Genomic DNA, 19,176 nt, shown 5'->3' with positions numbered 1-19,176 from the left:
TCTTCCTGAATTTAAACCTAGTCTCAGATATTTGTTAGTTGTGTGACTATGGACAAGTCACTTAACCCTGTTTCCCTTGGTTTCCATATCTGTAAAATGAGCCAGAAAAGGAAATGGCAAATCACTCCAGATTCTTTTTCAAGAAAATCCTAAATGGGATCCCAAAGAGTTGGACCTGACTAAGTTGAAAACAACTGAATGGTGAATTAAAAAAGAGGGCTTTATAAGTCAGGTAAAATATTATCATTATCATTTACATTGGTTTTTTTTTTTTGTATTTTGAGATGAAGTAGAAGGAAATAGCTTACAAAGTTCTCTAGAAGTAGACTGAAGCAAGGCACATCAAGCCTATAGAATGTAGCTAACAGATATATCAGCCATGAGCTCCTGGATGAAAGTGAATTATCATGTAAAGTTAATTTTCTGTTGTTTCCCAGAAGACTAAGAGGAATTGAATCTGTACGATCCCCAACAAAGAATCCTAGCTGGGGGTGGAAAGGAGGTATAGGGGTGCGAGTGATAGAAATTGGGTAAATGAACAGGCTATTTGTTCTTTATTCAGTCCCCACAAGTAGCTGCCTCTTCTCTGCCGCTCACCCAGTTCCTACTACCCCACCCCGATCAAAATTTCAATTCCTTCCGGGAGGATAATTTCCACGACGACCGAGTGCACTAGAGACCGTCTCTGCTCTTCATATGGGAATGATTTCAGCCTGGGTTATGGAACTCTCAGTCATCTAAAATTTCTATAAACACGAGAATTGAGGCATTTATGAGTTTTACTAGAAATTTTATTGGCGGTCGGTCTTGTTGGCATATTGCGCCTTTAAAATGTAAATTAGATTACTGGCAGTAGATTCAATTTAGTGGTAAAAATGTAAAGAGAGTGGAATTGGGCTCGAGATGAAACAATAACGTGGTTGTTCTTAGGTCGAAAAACAGTAAAATCACCAAGAGAACAGGCAGTGTTTTAGTGGAAATATTTATGATGGAAAAGAACCATGCAGCAAGCCCAAGGTTGCTCCTGCCAGCTCTGATCTGTACAGTAGTTTTGCTAGCTGCATGGAAGAGATACATCTGAGAGCCAGGGCTCCCGGGCTGTGTTTTCACCTCAATGGATAGCTCTACCCAAGTGTTTACATGTTTACTACCAAGACATAATGGAGTCAAACTTGGATTTGGAGGAAATATGTGGAGGAGAATAAGCCTGTCCATTCATGCCCAAGGGCCAAGAGACCATGAAATAGCTAAAAAGAAACTGAATCTTTGAGAATTCATTTTCTCTTTCCTTTCCTATATGGTTTTCATGGGAATATGTGTTAGAGTATATGGGATGGAGGAAAGGGGAGGGTGACCAATCCGGTGAATATATTTGCCAAAGGCAGATGTCTCATGGTCTGTTAAGAAGAAGGAAGGCAGTATGGTTTGGTGCTGTGGAAAAATCAGGAGACCAAAAGTCAGAGGAACTGTATTCAGGTCTTAACTCTAATGCTAACTTAACTTCCTAGAGTAGAGGTTGACAGTGAACCTGTGATTGCATTGGCTTATGGATCTCCCCTTGGAGAAACACCTTCCCTCTCTTTCCAATGCACATTAGTAATTCATCTGTGACTTAAAGAAAGTTATTATTTGAGACAAGGAGAGGTCAAGAGTTTTTCTATGGTCAGCCATTACGTATGTGGAGCAAATAAAGCAGCATGTATAAAGAACTTTGCAAATCTTAAAGCACTATATAAACTCAAGATATTTTTGTTATTCTAAACCAGATGCAGACTCAAAGTCATGCTTTCTCTCATTTTACAAAAATGGAAAGCTTATAGAACCATTACTGGGAATTTTTCCTGGGCCTGGAGTAGGAAGACACCTTCTTGAGTTCAAATCTAGCCTCATATGCTTACTGTGTGTTCTTGGATAAATCACCTAAATTTGTTTTGCCCCAGTTTCCTGACTTGTAAAATGAATTGAAGAAGGAAATAACTACTTCAGTATTTTTGCTGAGAAAATATCAAATGGGATCATGAAGAGTCAGATACAACTGAAAATAACTGAACACAAACAATGTGACTGATTAGATATGGCAAATAAGCAAGTGACATTGAGATTATAAACTTGAATAACCAGAAGATTGGTGATGTCTTCCACAGAAATAAGGAAGTATAGAATGGATTTAAGAGAGAAAGTAAGTTCTTTTTTAGACTTTAGTCAAAGTTTAAAAAGTCCAGGATCCTTTGCTAAAATCAAACAAGATAGGGATTGGAGTTTCCAGCCTATAGGACAAAGAGGAAAGAAGCTTGCCTGTGTAACCTGGCCCCAGCTGTGCAGGGAGAGAGGGGTGGTGAAATGAAATGCATTGTTGTTGAGGTGAAAGTTCATGGTATCTTCTCCTTCTTCCACAGTGATAGAATTCTACTATCCATCTGTCCCAAGGATAATAAGGTTCTAGGATGTTCTGCTTGAAGTGACCATTCAAACTTCCTTTCTTCCCTAACCTCTCATCAATATTACTGATAGAAACTACTTTGAACTTTTTGTTTAAAGAACAGGATACCCCTACTCTTCCCTTCTTTATATCCCTCTGCCAGTCTCCTTTCGCATGGAAGACACTTGGAATGTTAGAGCTACAATGTCTTGCTAGAAGACACTCCTGGCTTCTTCCCTGAACCCTAAGAAAGGGGTGATCACAGATGAAAACTGAACACCTTAGAGAAGCCAGGAGTATTAGCAGTCCTTAGCCACTCCCCTAACTCCTGGGGTTCCAATTTCACACTCTCTAAATTCATTATCCTTGACTCAACTACTTACTTTCTGCTCCCTCACCTAATTCCCTACAATTTGGATGTTTAATAAATGTAAATACTATTTGTCTCTGTAGGTATGTGAGTATATGTTCTTCACATGTAGACAGTACCAAGTTGTTGTTCATCCTTCATTTTCAAAAAGGGCCAGTGAGCAAGAGAGTGATGTCTTGAAATTGAATTTTATTTAAGTGAGACAACTCTATGAAAACTTATCAGCCTCACCTCCTTCAGAATCATTTGGAGTCTACTGGCAAGACATAGGTCTGGATGACTGGCAATGGCCCTCATACATAATGGGAGAACTTGGTCTTTTTTTTTTTTTTTTTTTTTTTAGGTTTTTGCAAGGCAAACGGGGTTAAGTGGCTTGCCCAAGGCCACACAGCTAGGTAATTATTAAATGTCTGAGGTCGCATTTGAACCCAGGTACTCCTGACTCCAGGGCCGGTGCTTTATCCACTACGCCACCTAGCCGCTCGAACTTGGTCTTTTTAAGCTTAGGTCTTTCTTAGTTCTCAGGTATTCCCTGAAGCAACACCCATTCAGTAATTAAAGGTAAGAATTGGAGCAAAAAGAAGGGTTAGTATGTCTACTCAAAAGAATCAGACTGAAACGGGAACACTCTTTGAACGGGGAAGAGTTTCTGGTCGGAACAGAAACAATTGCTATTTACACTCTCTCTGAGTTATCACAACTCAAACAAAGAAGCAAGTGAGGCTTGGGCTGGGACTTATGACTGACCAATCAGTGAGAACCACAGTGATTTGGCTTTAAAGGCATAGTCAGGTACCGCTATTTGAATCTCAATGGGGAGTAGTATTGCTGGATCAAAGGGTTTGCATAGTTTTATTTCCCTTTGACCATAGATTCAAATTGCTCTCCGGGATGATTGAATCAGTTCATAACTCCACCAACAGTGCATTAGTGTCCCAGTTTTCTCACATCCCCTCCTACATTTGTCATTTTCCTTTTCTTGTTATTTTAGCCAATCTGATAGGTCTCATCAAAGTTCTACAAGAAGATATTCTTCTTTTATTTTTGATCACATTGGATAGGGGAAAGATTCCTTTACTACAGGAGTCCCTATAAATTCTTGTGAGGCTCCATGATTTAATAAGATAAATCTTTCTATTTTCCTTCCAGAATTCTCTCAAAACCTGTCACCCAGAATTCTGAGAAATATGAGAAATTGGATCTGCTCAGCTTGCAATAACCTTTTCTAAAATCTAACTTCTCTGTGATACATGCTTCATAAAGACTGGATTGAGTTATGTGGTCTTGGACAAGTCATTTACCTAGCAGGCAGTTAGGATAGAATACTGGACTTGGAAGTCTGGAAGATCAGATTTCAAATCTGGTCTCAGACACTTACTAGCTAGTCTTTCTTAGCCTCAGGCTCTTCATCTATAAATGGGGATTATTCTTGTTGGTGTTATTCCCTTTCTGGGCCTTATTTCATCTGTAAAAGAAGGAATTTGAACTATAGTCAGTAGAGAATTTCTAAATTTATTTGAGCTTTGAAATCTTACTATATTTTTGCACTACTTTGTACTTTTGGCATCTTGGTTCAAAGGCAGCCTTTCTCAAACTATGTTTCTGAGAAACTATGGTATTCCATATAGGAAATGCTATTTACTTCTAGTCAACCAGGAGGCACCATGCAACAAAGGGGGGATCTTTTGGACTGAGGAAGTACGAGGCTTTAGGTCTTCTCCCCAACTCACACTTCAAGTATGTGTTCCAGGAAAAAAGAAAGCACAAAGAATTTACTGCATCCCAGGTTATAATTGTGACTCTGCCTAATAACGTCAGCTCCATGTCATCTCTACACATACATTCAGACCAATTAACAAAACAATTAAGCACCTAGTGTGTCAATTGCTGTTCTAGGTGCTGGGGACATAGATATAATAAGTGAAACAATCTTTTTCTCCAAGAAGTTTGCATTCTAACAGGAGCTTTTTAACCTTCAACTTACATATGTTTATCTTGAGTTTATTTGTTGTTTCAAAGCAAAACAAACATTTTCTAATTCTAATTTGCTAATATAGAGAAGAATTGGGGGTGGAGAAGTTGGAAATGATACAATATTTATGTATAGAAGGATATGTTGTTCTACTTGAACCAGAAAAGATGTTTAAAAGTTGAAAAGAAGCAAATTAAAGCTAAATTTGTATATTAAATAACATTTATATAGGACTTTTTGTTGTTTAGTCATTTTTCAATTGTATATGGTTCTTCATGACCCTATTTGTTTTCTTGGCAAAGAAATTCAAGTAGTTTGCCATTTCTTTGTCCCACTTATTTTACAGAAGAAAATACTGAGGCAAACAGGATTAAGTATATCTACTAAATATTTGAGGTCATATTTGAACTCATGTCTTCCTGATTCCAGACTCAGCACTCTATCTATGGAACCACCCAGTTGCCTCTATATGGCACTTACTTTGTGCAAGTCCTTGTGCTAAGCACTTTGTGATAATTATCTCATTTGATTTTCACAATAACCTTGGGAGGGAGAGCTACTATTATCGACATTTGACATATAAGGAAACTGAGGTAAATAAAGGTTAAATGATTGCCCAGGGTCATACAGTGTCTGAGAGAATTTGAATGCAACTTTCTAATTCTAGGCCAGTCACTCTGTCCATTTTACCACCAAGTAGATATATAGATAGAAAGATAGATGGATGGATGGATGGACAGATAGATAGATGGATGGATAGCTAGCTAGGTAGCTAGATAGATATCCATATGTATATAATATAGATATAGTATATGATTTTTTGTCCTTTGCTTTTGAGGAAGACATCAGGGAGGAGATGTCATGACAAGCACGTGAATTGTATATGGGGGGGTGTGTGCTAAGTCACCAGTATCACTTTCTCCTCCAGAGCCATAAGGATCCAGTGGCCAGATATGAATCAGTATGACCGGAGATGGCCCTGGATGAGAGGCAATCAGGGTTAAATGACTTGCTCAAGGTCACAACAGCTAGTACATATCAAATGTCTGAGGCTGGATTCAAATTCCTGCCCTTCTGACTCCAAGGCCAGTGCTCTGTCCACTGTGCCACCTAGCTGCCCTATGTAGATAGATATGTATAAATAAATAAAATATAAGCTTATGACCTATTATCTACATATATGAATGCACACATATATCTTTTAGATAGTTTATATATGTATATATGTATCTATATATGTGCATACACACATACACACAGACATACACAATCTCCATCCAAAAGAAGTTGGCTGCCTCCAGAGATAGGTTTGCCAACCTTGAAAAGTTTTAGTCAAAGGCCATTTGTCAGGTATGCTATAAAGGAAATTCTTATTGAGGTTTGGATTATACTGAATGGTCTCTGAGGTTCCCTCTAATTATGAAATTCTATGATTCAGGTTCCTTCTAACTATGATTCTATGATTCCACATCATATAGATGTGGAAACTGGGGGTTGGGGAGGATGAATTACTAAAGTATGTTTTTATAACCAGAATTTAAAACCATGCCCTTGAAACCCAAGTCAAATACATTTCCCACTCTGCCATGTTGTCGTTTCAATCAGCTAAGACATCACATAATATTTCAAAGGTGTAATTTTGTTACAGTAACAGTAACATACAGTAAGTGGCATTATAAATAAAGTTAATAAGGGACCATGGATTCTCTAGGGTCAAGAGGTAGTTCAGCAAAAACATCTGAAAAGATATAAAGAAAGATTTCCTAGTTCTGAAGCTGCCTCTTCCCTAAGGGATGGGGAGAGCCAAATGAGTTAACTCCTATCCTTGGTTAGCACTAGGGTGCAGCCTCAAAGCCCATTTTTTGAGCTGAGTTTCCCACTTTGAAACCAAATATGGAGTGGTGAGGGTGGTGGAGGGAGGGAGGGTGGTGAGAATGCCAGGAAAAGTTCAGGAGTCAATGGGAAATGATATGGCTGTGGAGAGCAGAGGGAACAAAATTCCTTACCTCAGTGTAACATAGCCATGGAACTCTTGCTCAGACGTTACCCAGAGCACCCCTGCCCGGTTCAAGTCCATTACATGGAACTTTAGGGGACTGTTTTTGGCCATGCATGACTGAATAGCTTATACTCCATGATGAATAATTCTCTAATTGGCTGCTGAACTGGAAAAACTGATGATTTTTTGGTTTCTGACATGGAACTCAGAGGGTCTACAAAAGGGGTGTCTTAACTCCTCCATTACTTTCTGCTTCCTCTGTGGCTACCTGAGCTGCTTCTCAAGAACCAGGTAAAGGAAGAGAGGTTGCTCTGAATCCTTTCAGATCATGGTAGGAATGAGCACATAGCTATTTCTATCTCTTTACTCTTGTTCTTTCCTGATCTTAGGTGAATGATAATTCTGAGATGAGAAACCTAAGGACTTCCAAAAGATCCTGGGAGGATCAGCTGCCATGGCCTTGCAGCATCAGTGGCTGATGGTAAATGAATTGGCTGTATCAGTATCAGAAGGTACTTTGGGGACAATTGACCTAAGGACTCATAAATCAGAAAGAACTGCCAGTTTTAGACTCTGGAATGGCATAGAACTTTGAAGCCTGGCAGAGAGCTGGACCTAAGTTGAGTAAGGATTTTATGGGGAGAAGAGACTGTGAATCACTTCTTTGTCACATATAACAGACATGTGGGTTTCAAGATGGTACAGTAGATACTGGCTTTGGAGTCAGGAGGACTGGAGTTTGAATTTAACCTCAGACATTTACTACTAGCTCCTTGGGCCAGTCACTTAACCCTCATTTCCTTGTATCCAGGGCCATCTCCAGTTGTCCTGATTCATATCTGGTCACTAGATCCAGATGACTCTGGAGGAGAAAGTGAGACTAGTGACTTAGTACAGCACCTCCTCACTCAAATCCAATTCATGTGTTTGTCATGACATCCCTCCTTGATGTTGTGCTCTTCTTCAGGAATGAAGGACAAACGTCATCATCATCATCATCAATAATCATCATCATTGTTGTTATTGTTATTATTATTATTGTTATTATTATTATTTAAGCCAGAAGTATCTTCTGAAGGACACTGTATTTGTGGGAGTATGTCCCAGATTTTGGGAAAAGAAGGCCATTAAGTTCTTACACTACTATTTGAGTTGGTGCCTTTACTAAAAGTTAATTGTCTATTGACTGACTATTGATGGGGAGTACACCAGTGGGGACTCAGTAGTCACAATGATAGAAGTTTAGCCTTTTATGGCTACTCTCAAACAGCCCACCAAAAATAGCAGAGGACCTCAAATCTCAGGTATGAATATAAATGTAAAAATATTCCTGAAGGAGTGCCATATAAAAATTAAGATAATTTAGCTTCTAGGAACTGCTTCTAGGTGCCTTCAACCTCAAAGAGGTTCTTTTATTATTGTTAGGGATTTTATTTTTTCTTATAGTTATGATCTATCATGCTTTAGGGCTCAGGTGAGGGACAAAGCCTCAAGACTGCAGTAAATCCTTCCTGGGAGTCTGTTAAAAGGACTGATCTATTTTTACAGAGACACAAATGCTTATAGTTGGACCCCAGTGGCATTTATGGTGTGCCTGCCACCACTAAAGTTTAAAGTCAACCTTGTAAACTTTATGGAGACGACATGCTACAATTATTAGCCCACTAGCTCTTCTGTCTCACTGGAATAAGGGAGACCTGGCTTTGTGGTACACACAGTGGTTTACACCTGAAAGAGATTAGGCCAGACCACCAATAAGTAGTTTGCAAACCTAATCTCTAACTTTTTGTTTCCTGCTTAGTTTTGAAAGATACTCCAGGTGTTCAATGTAATTAACCATCAAGGGGGTGTGGTTACCATATCACCTTTGTGTCCTGAGTCCCTGTTTCCTCATTATGCTGCCTTTTTGGAGGCAAATGTTTCACATTAAAATGGGAGCAATATACTGTCAGGTGTTGAAAATATTTATGAGAACACAGGACAAGGGGACAAAACATTTCCCACAACATTCTGCAACCCTCAGGGAAGGGGTTGAAATGTTTTTTCTGATGCCCACATAAGAGTGTAGGCTGTGATGTAGGTGTCACAGTTTTAACATTAGAAGCAACATAAACAACTCTGGACTGGTTTTATTATTTAAAACACACACACACACACACACACACACACACACACACACACACACACACACAGAGACAAACACACTTCAGTTGTTTTAACATTCTTTCTAGATGGTCTATGCTAAATCCTTCTTGATTGCCCACAATTGATAAATGAGATGGTCTGTTGCAAAGCCAGCAGGATGCCAATTCAGCAGATAAAGTATAAAAGTATTTAAGTTGGTCTTGGATTTCTTTTGTTATCCTTTATTTATATGCTTCTCTAGGTTTCCCTTTTAAAATCTGTATCCACCCCATTCTACCCGTTCTTCTAGAGTTTTCTAAGGTTTATCTTCTTTGACTGTTCTCAATGGATGTGATCGCTGAAAGAGGTCTCTTGTACTGGGAAAAGCATTAGTTTTGAAATCAAAGAAATTCAGTTCAATTTCTAGGTATTTACTTTGCTACATTAGTACCTGTGTGATGTTGGGCAGATAATAGCTCTAGCCTTCAAATTTTGCATCTCTAAGGTAAAATAATTGTACTATGTGATTTCTAATATTCCCTCTAATTTAAACTTTCCAAGGTTCCTTGTACCTTATACTTTATAATCAAATGATATTGGACTACTTTAATTTCTAGCCAATTAATTCTTTTGTAATTTAAATAAGCAAATGTACCACATTCACCTATTAGATTTTAAGCTCCTTGAAGACAAGAATAATTTCCTTTTTTTGTATTTTGTTTGCCTTCATTCTCAAATTCTTTTACCTAAACAGCCCCTCTTAATTCTAGTTCCTTCCCTTTGTTGATAATCTCTAAATGATCCTGCAAATATATATAGTTTTTAATTTCTTTTTTGTTTGCACATTTTCAGCATTATTTCTTTTTTTGAATATCTTTATTTATTTATTCATTCATTCATTTATTTATTTATCTATTTATTTATTTTTCATTCATTTGTGGATGCATATTTCCAAGTTACAAAGTTTCCCTCTGCCCTCCCTTCCCATCCCCATCCCCTCAGTTGGGAACAGTCAGGTTAGCATTTTTACATACATACTTTGTTAAACATATTTATAAATTAGTCATTTTTGGCATGAGGAATTGGGATTAAGGGGAAGAGATACACAAGAGATAATGTTAATAGTGTTCAGATTTGGTAGGGGTGTTTTTTGTTCTTTGTTTTGTTTTTCTTCCTCTGGCTGGGGATAATATAGTCCACAATCTGTCAAATACCACTGTCCTATCTCTCTGAACTTCCGAGAGAAGTTGCTTTCATCAAGGTTATTCATTTTATAATGTTGATGTATAAATTGTTCTCTTGGCTCTACTCCCTTCACTCAGCATCAGATCCAGTAAGTTATTCCATGCTTCTCTAGAGTTCAACCATTTTTTGTATCTTATAGAACAATAATATTCCATAGTATTCATGTACCATAACTCAGCATATTTCTTGATTTTGAACTTTATGTTAAAGTTCAGCTTCACTCACCTGAGGGTGAGAAGACACTCTCTAGCTTCAGACTTTTTTATTTCACCACTTTCAGAGCTAGTTCTGAGACTGTGCAGGTATTCAGTGTTCCCAAGGTGGTGTGATCTGAGAGAGGTGTGGTCATTGCTTTCCTGGTCTGAGTTCTATATTTATTCAGGAAGGACCTCAGTTCCCCATCAGGGCTAGCATTCCTCTTAGTCTTGGAACTACTTATGATAGTGGAGTTTCACCAAATGGCACACAATCCTGTCCCTACCATAAGTTCAAGTTTCCTAAAAAATTCTTCCTAGCCTGCTCTTTGACCTCTTTACAATCTCTAGGTTGAGAGTTCCTGAAGATGCTATTGTCACTACTACCACCTCCAATACAACCTTACTGCTGGTGGAATACAGTCTGACTCCCACCCGTGTCACAAACCTCTCCTATCCATTTCCCAAGTTGTCTTGGACTGGAAAAATGACACAACATGACCTTTTGTTGGCTCTTCTACTCCAGGACTCAATTTGAGGCTTTATTTTAAAGTTGTTTGGAAGGGAACATTGGCAGGCAGCTGAGATGCTGCCTGTACTCCATCATCTTGGCTCTGTTGCATAATTTGTTTTCAAGACTAGACTATGACCTCCCTGAGAATATGGAATGTGTTTTGACTTTGTTTGTATCTCCAGTACTTAACTCAGTGTCTGATACTTAGTAAGTGATGAATAAATGTTTGTTGACTGATTGATAACACAGTTCATAGTCAATAAGCATTAAATTAAAGAATTAAATTAAGCATTTTCTATGTGTCAGATACTATTAAAACCTAGGATTAAAAATATAAGCAAAAATAGTTACCCACTTCAAAGATTGCCTTATATTTTAATTGAGAAGACAGAATAGGAAGGAAACTTAAAAAAGGGGATGGGAGAAAAGTGACAGAGTAGGGGCATGATAGAAAAATTCAGAGGGGAGCAGTCTGGAGAAAATGAAGTGATAGCTGACTTGATTGCCCTCCTTCTTCAGGGGAGGAGGGAGAAATACTCAACTCTACAATCAGAGAATGTAGCCCCAGGTACTGATGAGTAGTGGATTCCAGGAGTAAAGTAATCTTTAGGATGAGGAATTTAGGGAGCATAATAGCAAAGTCTGATGGGAAATAGTACAAAGCCATGTATGATAAGTACAATGAAAAATATTTAGGAAGGACTATAAAGCCTTCAAGAGGGAAGAAAGCATTCTGACTGAGAAAATCAGCTGGTTTTGAAGAATGGACATAGATAACAGTGCATTTAGAAGAAGATAATTTGGATAATAAAGAAACTGAAGATCATAGAATATAACCAGCCTTTAAAGAAAACGAAGTTTGTTGTTTTTGTTGTTCTTTAAATGCAAGGAGGCAGAGGTCAAGAATCATCTGTCATGAGTAACCATCATGAAGAGGGATTATTAGACTTTGGTTGACTCCAGAGGCCAGTTCAAAGATTCAAAAGCAGAAATTGACTGGAGCTGAATTTCAGGTTGATGAAAAAAATAACTAACTCCCAGGGTTGTCCCAAATTAGAATAGGTTACTTCTAGAATTACTATTTCCAGCCAAGAGATTTTTAAGAAGATATCTTGACTATTTGTCAGAAATATAAAAAGGACTTTCCTTCTTAGATAAAAGTGGGACTGAATGAACTCTAAAGTCCCTTCCAACCCTGTGATCCTATGCATGGGATATTTATAGGTAGAGATAGAAGTGAAAGATCATTTAAGATGTAGAAAATATCATAATCAAAGATGTGAAGTAAAAAAGAACATGGTATTCTAAAAGAATGGAGAGTCAGTTTTTAGAAAATGTAGAGTAGATAAGGAGTTGGAAATATAAATAAGGGCCAAATTATGGATGATATTAAATGTCTCTAAGCAAATATAAAGCCACATCTAGAAAACTAGTCCAAAGTCCATGTTCTGCTGAGGATTGTATCAATCCATCCATCAATTAATCAAAGAACTTTTATTAAGCTTTTATTTAAGAAAAAACAGGCTAAATACATGTAGAAATGTTGACCCTGGCAAGCAGAAGGCCACCTTCAATTTCTTAACCTCTCAGTTGTCTCCCAGGCCATCGTCCCTGCATTAGTCATTTTTTCTTCTTTTCCTCATCTCAACTCTTTGGGGAACCATTTCAACTCTACATTTTCCTCTTCTCTAGAATCCTTAGAACCTTTATCAAATCACTCAGAAAATTTTCAATCTTGAATTATTCCCACCATCCACCTCCTTCATTCCTTCATATATGCTCCTGAATGAAGGTAGAAAATGTCATGAAACCATTCTGATTGGGTCCATAACAAATTTCTGTTAGATAATGCCCACTGCTGCGAAGCAATCCTACTAGGCTTCCTTTATCAAGTCACTATCCACCTTTCCACAAAAACTCTTTCAAACCTTTCCATTTCTCCTCAAACCTCACAACCCTCTCACTCTCTCAACTGAAGAACATTGCCTAGTATTTTGCAGGGGAAAAAAATGAGGTCATGCACTACAACCTCACTCTTTCCTTCACTTCCTCTTTACCTATTATCCATATGCCTTCTGCTACTATCTTACATGAATAAGGGGCTTTACATGAAGAGTAAACTTTACCTTTACTCTTTACTGAAATAAATCCCTCTACCTGAGATGCTGAAAGATAAACAGTTATAATCACATAAAGGAAATCTAGAGTTCTTTTTTTTTACAATGGTTCCATGGTATACATTGATCTAAGTTGAATGTGATGAAAGAGAAATCATATCCTTAAGGAAGAAAAATAAAGTATAAGAGATAGCAGAATTACATAGTAAGATAACAGTTTTTTTCCCTAAATTAAAGTTAGTAGTCTGGTCTTTTTTCAAACTCCATGATTTGTTCTAGGGATACAGAAGGTATTCTCCATTGCAGATACCCCCAAATTGTCCCTGATTGTTGCATTGATGGAATAAGCAAGTCCATCAAGGTTGGTTATCACTCCCATGTTATTGTTAGGGTGTACAATGTTTTTCTGGTTCTGCTCATCTCACTCAGCATCAGTTCATGCAAATCCTTCCAGGCTTCCCTGAATTCCCATCCCTCCTGGTTTCTAATAGAAGAATAATGTTCCATGACATACATATACCACAGTTTGTTAAGCCATTTCCCAATTGAAGGATCTTTACTTAATTTTCAATTCTTTGCCACCACAAACAGGGCTGCTATGAATATTTGTACAAGTGATGTTTTTACCCTTTTTCATCATCTCTTCAGGGTATAGACCCAGTAGTGGTATTGCTGGATCGAAGGGCATGCATATTTTTGTTGCCCTTTGGGCGTAATTCCAAATTTCTCTCCAGAAAGGTTGGATGAGTTCACAGCTCCACCAACAATGTATTAGTTGACCTAGATTTCCCACATCCCTTCCAACATTGATCATTGTCCTTTCTGGTCATATTGACCAGTCTGAGAGGTATGAGGTGATATCTCATGCTTTAATTTGCATTTCTTTAATAAGTAATAATTTAGAGCAATTTTTCATATGATTATGGATTGCTTTAATTTCCTCATCTGTAAATTGCCTTTGCATATCCTTTGAACATTTGTCAATTAGGGAATAATTTTTTAAAAAATTTGACTCAGTTCTCTGTATATTTTAGAAATGAGTCCTTTGTCAGAAATACTAGTTGTAAAAATTGTTTCCTGATTTACTACATTTCTTTTGATTTTGGTTACAGTGGTTTTATCTATGCAAAAGCTTTTTAATTTAATGTAATCAAAATAATCTAGTTGTTTTTAATGATGTTCTCCATCTCTTCCTTGGTCATAAACTGCTTCATAGATCTGACAGGCGAACTACTCCTTGATCTTCAAGTTTGTTTATAATAATTTTTTTTATGTCTAAATCCTGTATCCATTTGGATCTTATCTTGGTATAGGATGTGAGGTGTTGGTCTAATCTAAGTTTCTTCCATACCAACTTCCAATTTTCCCAACAGTTTTTATTGAAGAGAGTTTTTATCCCAATAGCTGGACTCTTTGGGTTTATCAAACAGCAGATTACTATAATCATTTCCTGCTATTGCACCCAATCTATTCCACTGATCTACCACTTTATTTCTTAGCCAATACCAGACAGTTCTGATGACTGATGCTTTATAATATAATTTTAGAACTGATAAGGCTAAACCACCTTCTTTTGCCCTTTTTTCATTGAATCCCTAGAAATTCTTGACTTTTTATTTCTCCATATGAATTTACTTACAACTTTTTCTAACTCATTAAAGTAATTTTTGGAATTTTGATTGGTAGGGCACTAAACAGGTAATTTAGTTTTGGAAGAATTGTCATTTTTATTATATTAGCTCTACCTATCCATGTGCAGTTGATATTTGCCCAGTTATTTAAATCTGTTTTTATTTGTATGAGAAGTGTTTTATAATTGTTTTCAAAAAGTTTTTGAGGGGCAGCTAGGTGGCACAGTGGATAAAGTACTGGCCCTGGAGTCAGGAGTACCTGGGTTCAAATCCGATCTTAGGCACTTAATAATTACCTAGCTGTGTGGCCTTGGGCAAGCCACTTAACCCTGTATGCCCTGCAAAAAAACCTAAAAAAAAGTTTTTGAGTCTTCCTTGGGAGATAGACTCCCAGTTATTTCATATTGTCTGAGATCACTTTGATTGGGATTTCTCTTTCTAGCTCTTTCTGCTGTATCTTGTTAGTCATATATAGAAAAGTTGGATTTATGAGGGTTTATTTTATATCCTGAGACTTTGCTAAAGCTGCTTATTATTTCTAGTAGTTTTTTAGATGATTTTTTGGGATTCTCTAGGTATACCATCATGTCATCTGCAAAGAGTGAGAGTTTTGTCTCTTCCTTCCCAATTCTAATTCCTTCAGTTTCTTTTTCTTCTCTTAGTGCTGAGGCTAACATTTCTAATATGAGATTGAATAGTGCTGGTGATAATGGGCATCCTTGTTTCACCCCTGATTTTATTGGGAATGCTCTAGCCTATCCTCCTAGTCTGCAGTTATTTTAAATGGAATTTCTCTATCTCTTGTTATTAGACTTTGTTGGAAATGTATAGATATATATATCTAAATATGTATATCTATATACATATATATGCTGATGATTTGTGTGGATTTATTTCATATCTGTGACATTGCTAAATTCTAAATAATTTCAAGTATTTTAGTTGATTTTATAAGTATAATATATCATGCAAAGAGTTTTGTTTTGTTTCTTCATTGTCTATACTAATTCCTTTCATTTATTTTTTCTCTTATTAATATGACAACTAAATTTAAATAATAGAGATGATAATGGGCATCCATGCTTCACCCCTGATTGTATTGCAAATGCTTCTAGCTTATCTTCATTACAAATAATGCTTGCTGATGGTTTTAGATTGCCACTACTTATCATTTTAAGGAAAGTTCATTTATTCCTTTGCTCTCTAGTGTTATTATTAGGAATGAGTGCTGCATTTTGCCAAGGATTTTGTCCTACATCTATTGACATAATCATATGATTTCTGTTGATTTAGTTATTGATGATATCAATTATGATGACAGTTTTCCTAACATTGAATCATCCTTGCATTCTTGGTATAAATTCTACCTGGTCATAATCTATAGTTCTTGTAATATATTGCAAGCATTTTACTTAAAATTTTGGATTTTATTTGAGAAAATTGGTCTATAATTTTCATTCTCTTTGCTAGTATTTTATTTAAAATTTTTAGATTTATTGGGGAAATTGGTCTATAATTTTCTTTCTCTGTTTTAGCTTTTCCTGATATCAGTTTACATATCATATTTGTGTCATAAAAGGAATTTGGTAGGACTCCACCTATTTTATCAAACTGTTTATATGATATTAGAATTACTTTTTAAAAAAATGTTTGATAGAATTTACTTGTGAATCCATCAGGTCTTGGGAATTTTTTCTTAGGAAGTTCATTGATAGATTGTTCAATTTCTTTTTCTAAGATTGGGTTATTTAAATATTTTATTTCTTCTGTTACCTGTGTAGTTTATATTTTTGTATATATATTCATCAATTTTGTTTAGATAGTCTCATTTATTGGTAAGTAATTGAGTAAAATAGCCCCTAACAATTGTCTTAATTTCCTCTTAGTTGGGGGGTATTCACCCCTTTAATTTCTCATTTTTGATACTAGCAATTTGGTTTTCTTCTTTCCTTTTTTTTAAAATCAATGGCTTGTTTATTTAAAGTTCAATTGTTTTCTTACTTTCAATTTTATTAATCTCTCCTTTGATTTTTTTCAGGATTTCAGTTTGGTGTTTTACTGAGGACTTTTAATTTTAAACTTTTTTCTAGTTTTTTAGTTGCAGACCCAATTCATTGACCTGCTTTTTCTCTATTTTATTAATGTAAGCAACTAAAAATATACATTTCTCTCTAAGTACTGCTTTGGCTGCATCCAATAAATTTTAGTACATTGTCTCATTGTTGTCATTTTTTAAAATGAAATTATCAACTGTTTAGATGATTTGGTTCTTAAGATTGAATTATTTAATTTTCAATTAGTTTTCAGTCTCTCTTTCCAATGTCCATTATTGAATGTCATTTTTATTGCATTTTTATCTGAAAAGGATACATTTACTATTTTTGCTTTTCTTCATTTTGTAGTGAGTTTTTATGCTGTAATATATGGTCAGTTTTTGTATAGATGCCATGTACTGCTGAGGAAAAAGTATATTTTTTTTTCTATTCCCATTCCATTTTCTCTAGAGATCTATCATATCTAATTTTTCCAGAATTTTATTTATCTCTTTAACTTCTTTCTTGACTATTTTTTGTTAGATTTATCTAGTTCTGAGAGAGAAAAGTTGAGGTCCTTCACTAGTATAATGTGAAATTCAGAATTCTTGAATATGGAATTAGAATATTTGTTAATGATGGCAAGATTAAGGACATAACCATTTTCTTATGTTGCTAAGGTAGAATGGAAGAATAAGTGATAAGATATGAGTATACTGAAGAATCAGGAAGTTACAGAATTTGAAAGAATAGCAATCAATATATTATATCTTCTAGAATATGGCCATTATGTTGGGATGGAGAGGAAGACTGTATACCAGACACTGTAATATTATGAGAAGGAAAAGGACTTGGAATATGATAGATAATGACTACCAAAAATCTGGAAAGGTTTTTGGATTGCTGAGGAAAAGTTGCTGAATGGTGGTGCTAGACAGAGAATCTAAAGTGGTAATGGAGAACAAATAGTATTCTGTCTACCCCCCCCCCCCCATTGCCATCAGTAAATCAGGAGTATATCTAAGGTTTGAAATGATATATAGGAATGTAGAGTCAGTCAAGGACTGCCAGATCATAGTAAATGCTAGGGAATGAATGGAATAGGAAACAAATGGTGTGAGCTGTTTGTTAATTGTGGAGGTATTCCAGAGGGGATAGTGGAAGGAATAGGCATATCTAGCATGGGACTTTGAGAATGTGGGAGGGTAGGGTTAAATTTTATGGAAATGATGGATCGTTGTCTTCATTTGAGGAGGGTGACTTTTTCCTTGGGATTCATTATCATAAGGATGGTGACTATATTACCCATTGGGGGCTGAGTTCAAGAAGTGTAACAGTGGGGTCCACTGACAGGCTGGAGATAAAAGTTTTAAGGATGATCCTCTAGGTGTTGACACATTTCTCATTTTTAACCCTCTGTTTTGCTGTTTCTTGTGAGACTCAGAAAAATTTGGAGTAAGAACACACTGAGTTTAAATCCTGCCTCTGATACTTCCTTTCTATGTTAGTCTGGGGAAATCATTTAACCTTTCTGAGTCTCATTTGCCTCATTTACAAAATAGGGGTAATATTGGCACTTACCTCATAGGGTTGCTGTGAAGAAAAAAAAGAGAATATTTTGCAGACTGTAAAGTATGTATGTTTGAGTTGTTGTTCTTTTAAAATCATTGGAATGGATGGAATTCTTTAGAAGTGGAGTTATCTAGATTCAAGGCTTAGAATTTCATGAACCTCAGGGCTGGAAGGGAACTTGAATGGTTTTTGAGAGTACAGTATCCAATTGCCTCCTGGAATCACAGCTAGATGTGAAGATGAAAAAATGTGTATTAAGAGAGAAAACCTGCCCTACTCTTTGCCTAAGAGCACATAAATTTTAGCTTCACTGATTTGGTATCCATCTGCACTTAACTCTTCTTCTTTCAAAGTCTTTAGGTTAATATTCTTAGGTAGGAAATCACAATTATTTGGCCTAATAGAAAACAAGCAACAGTTTATTAAAAGGCCAACTGGGAATTTCTATAGATATAACCCAACTTAGGCATGGAGGTGAGAGATGGCTTAATGAATGGTATATAAGTTCACTAGTGAGTGATTTTTTAGAAACCAGACTTTTGAGAAGGTCTTTGTGAAGATTTCTGGGTGAAAGACATTTTGTGGACTGTGTGGACAATCCTGGAGCATCCAGAAATTGTGTTCCCCAATCTTCCTTTTTTGAAAGACTTTGTAAAGTTCTTGTATCACCTCTGATAGCCAAAAACTGTGCTACTGTGCTGAAGATGTTGATGGGATGAGATAAACACCAACACCTCCCTTCTCTTCCCAAATACAACACCTCCACTGAGAGTTTTGCCTCTCCTCTTCCAAAAGGGAAGCAATCTAAAGCAGAAAAATCTGATTTCTAACACTGTACTGGTAATGCAGACTGCCAAATAAATGAAAAAAATAGCCCTCCTATAACCTATAACCTGTATTCTATCCCCTTTTATTCTCTATTCTTTCACTGCTATCATTTATTCTACTTTATATAAAGAAAATACTGTGACTTCCAGTCCTGATTA

Source organism: Macrotis lagotis, chromosome 1 (assembly GCF_037893015.1).
Source record: "Macrotis lagotis isolate mMagLag1 chromosome 1, bilby.v1.9.chrom.fasta, whole genome shotgun sequence".
Classification (NCBI taxonomy): domain Eukaryota; kingdom Metazoa; phylum Chordata; class Mammalia; order Peramelemorphia; family Peramelidae; genus Macrotis; species Macrotis lagotis.
This window is presented reverse-complemented; position numbering follows the sequence as displayed.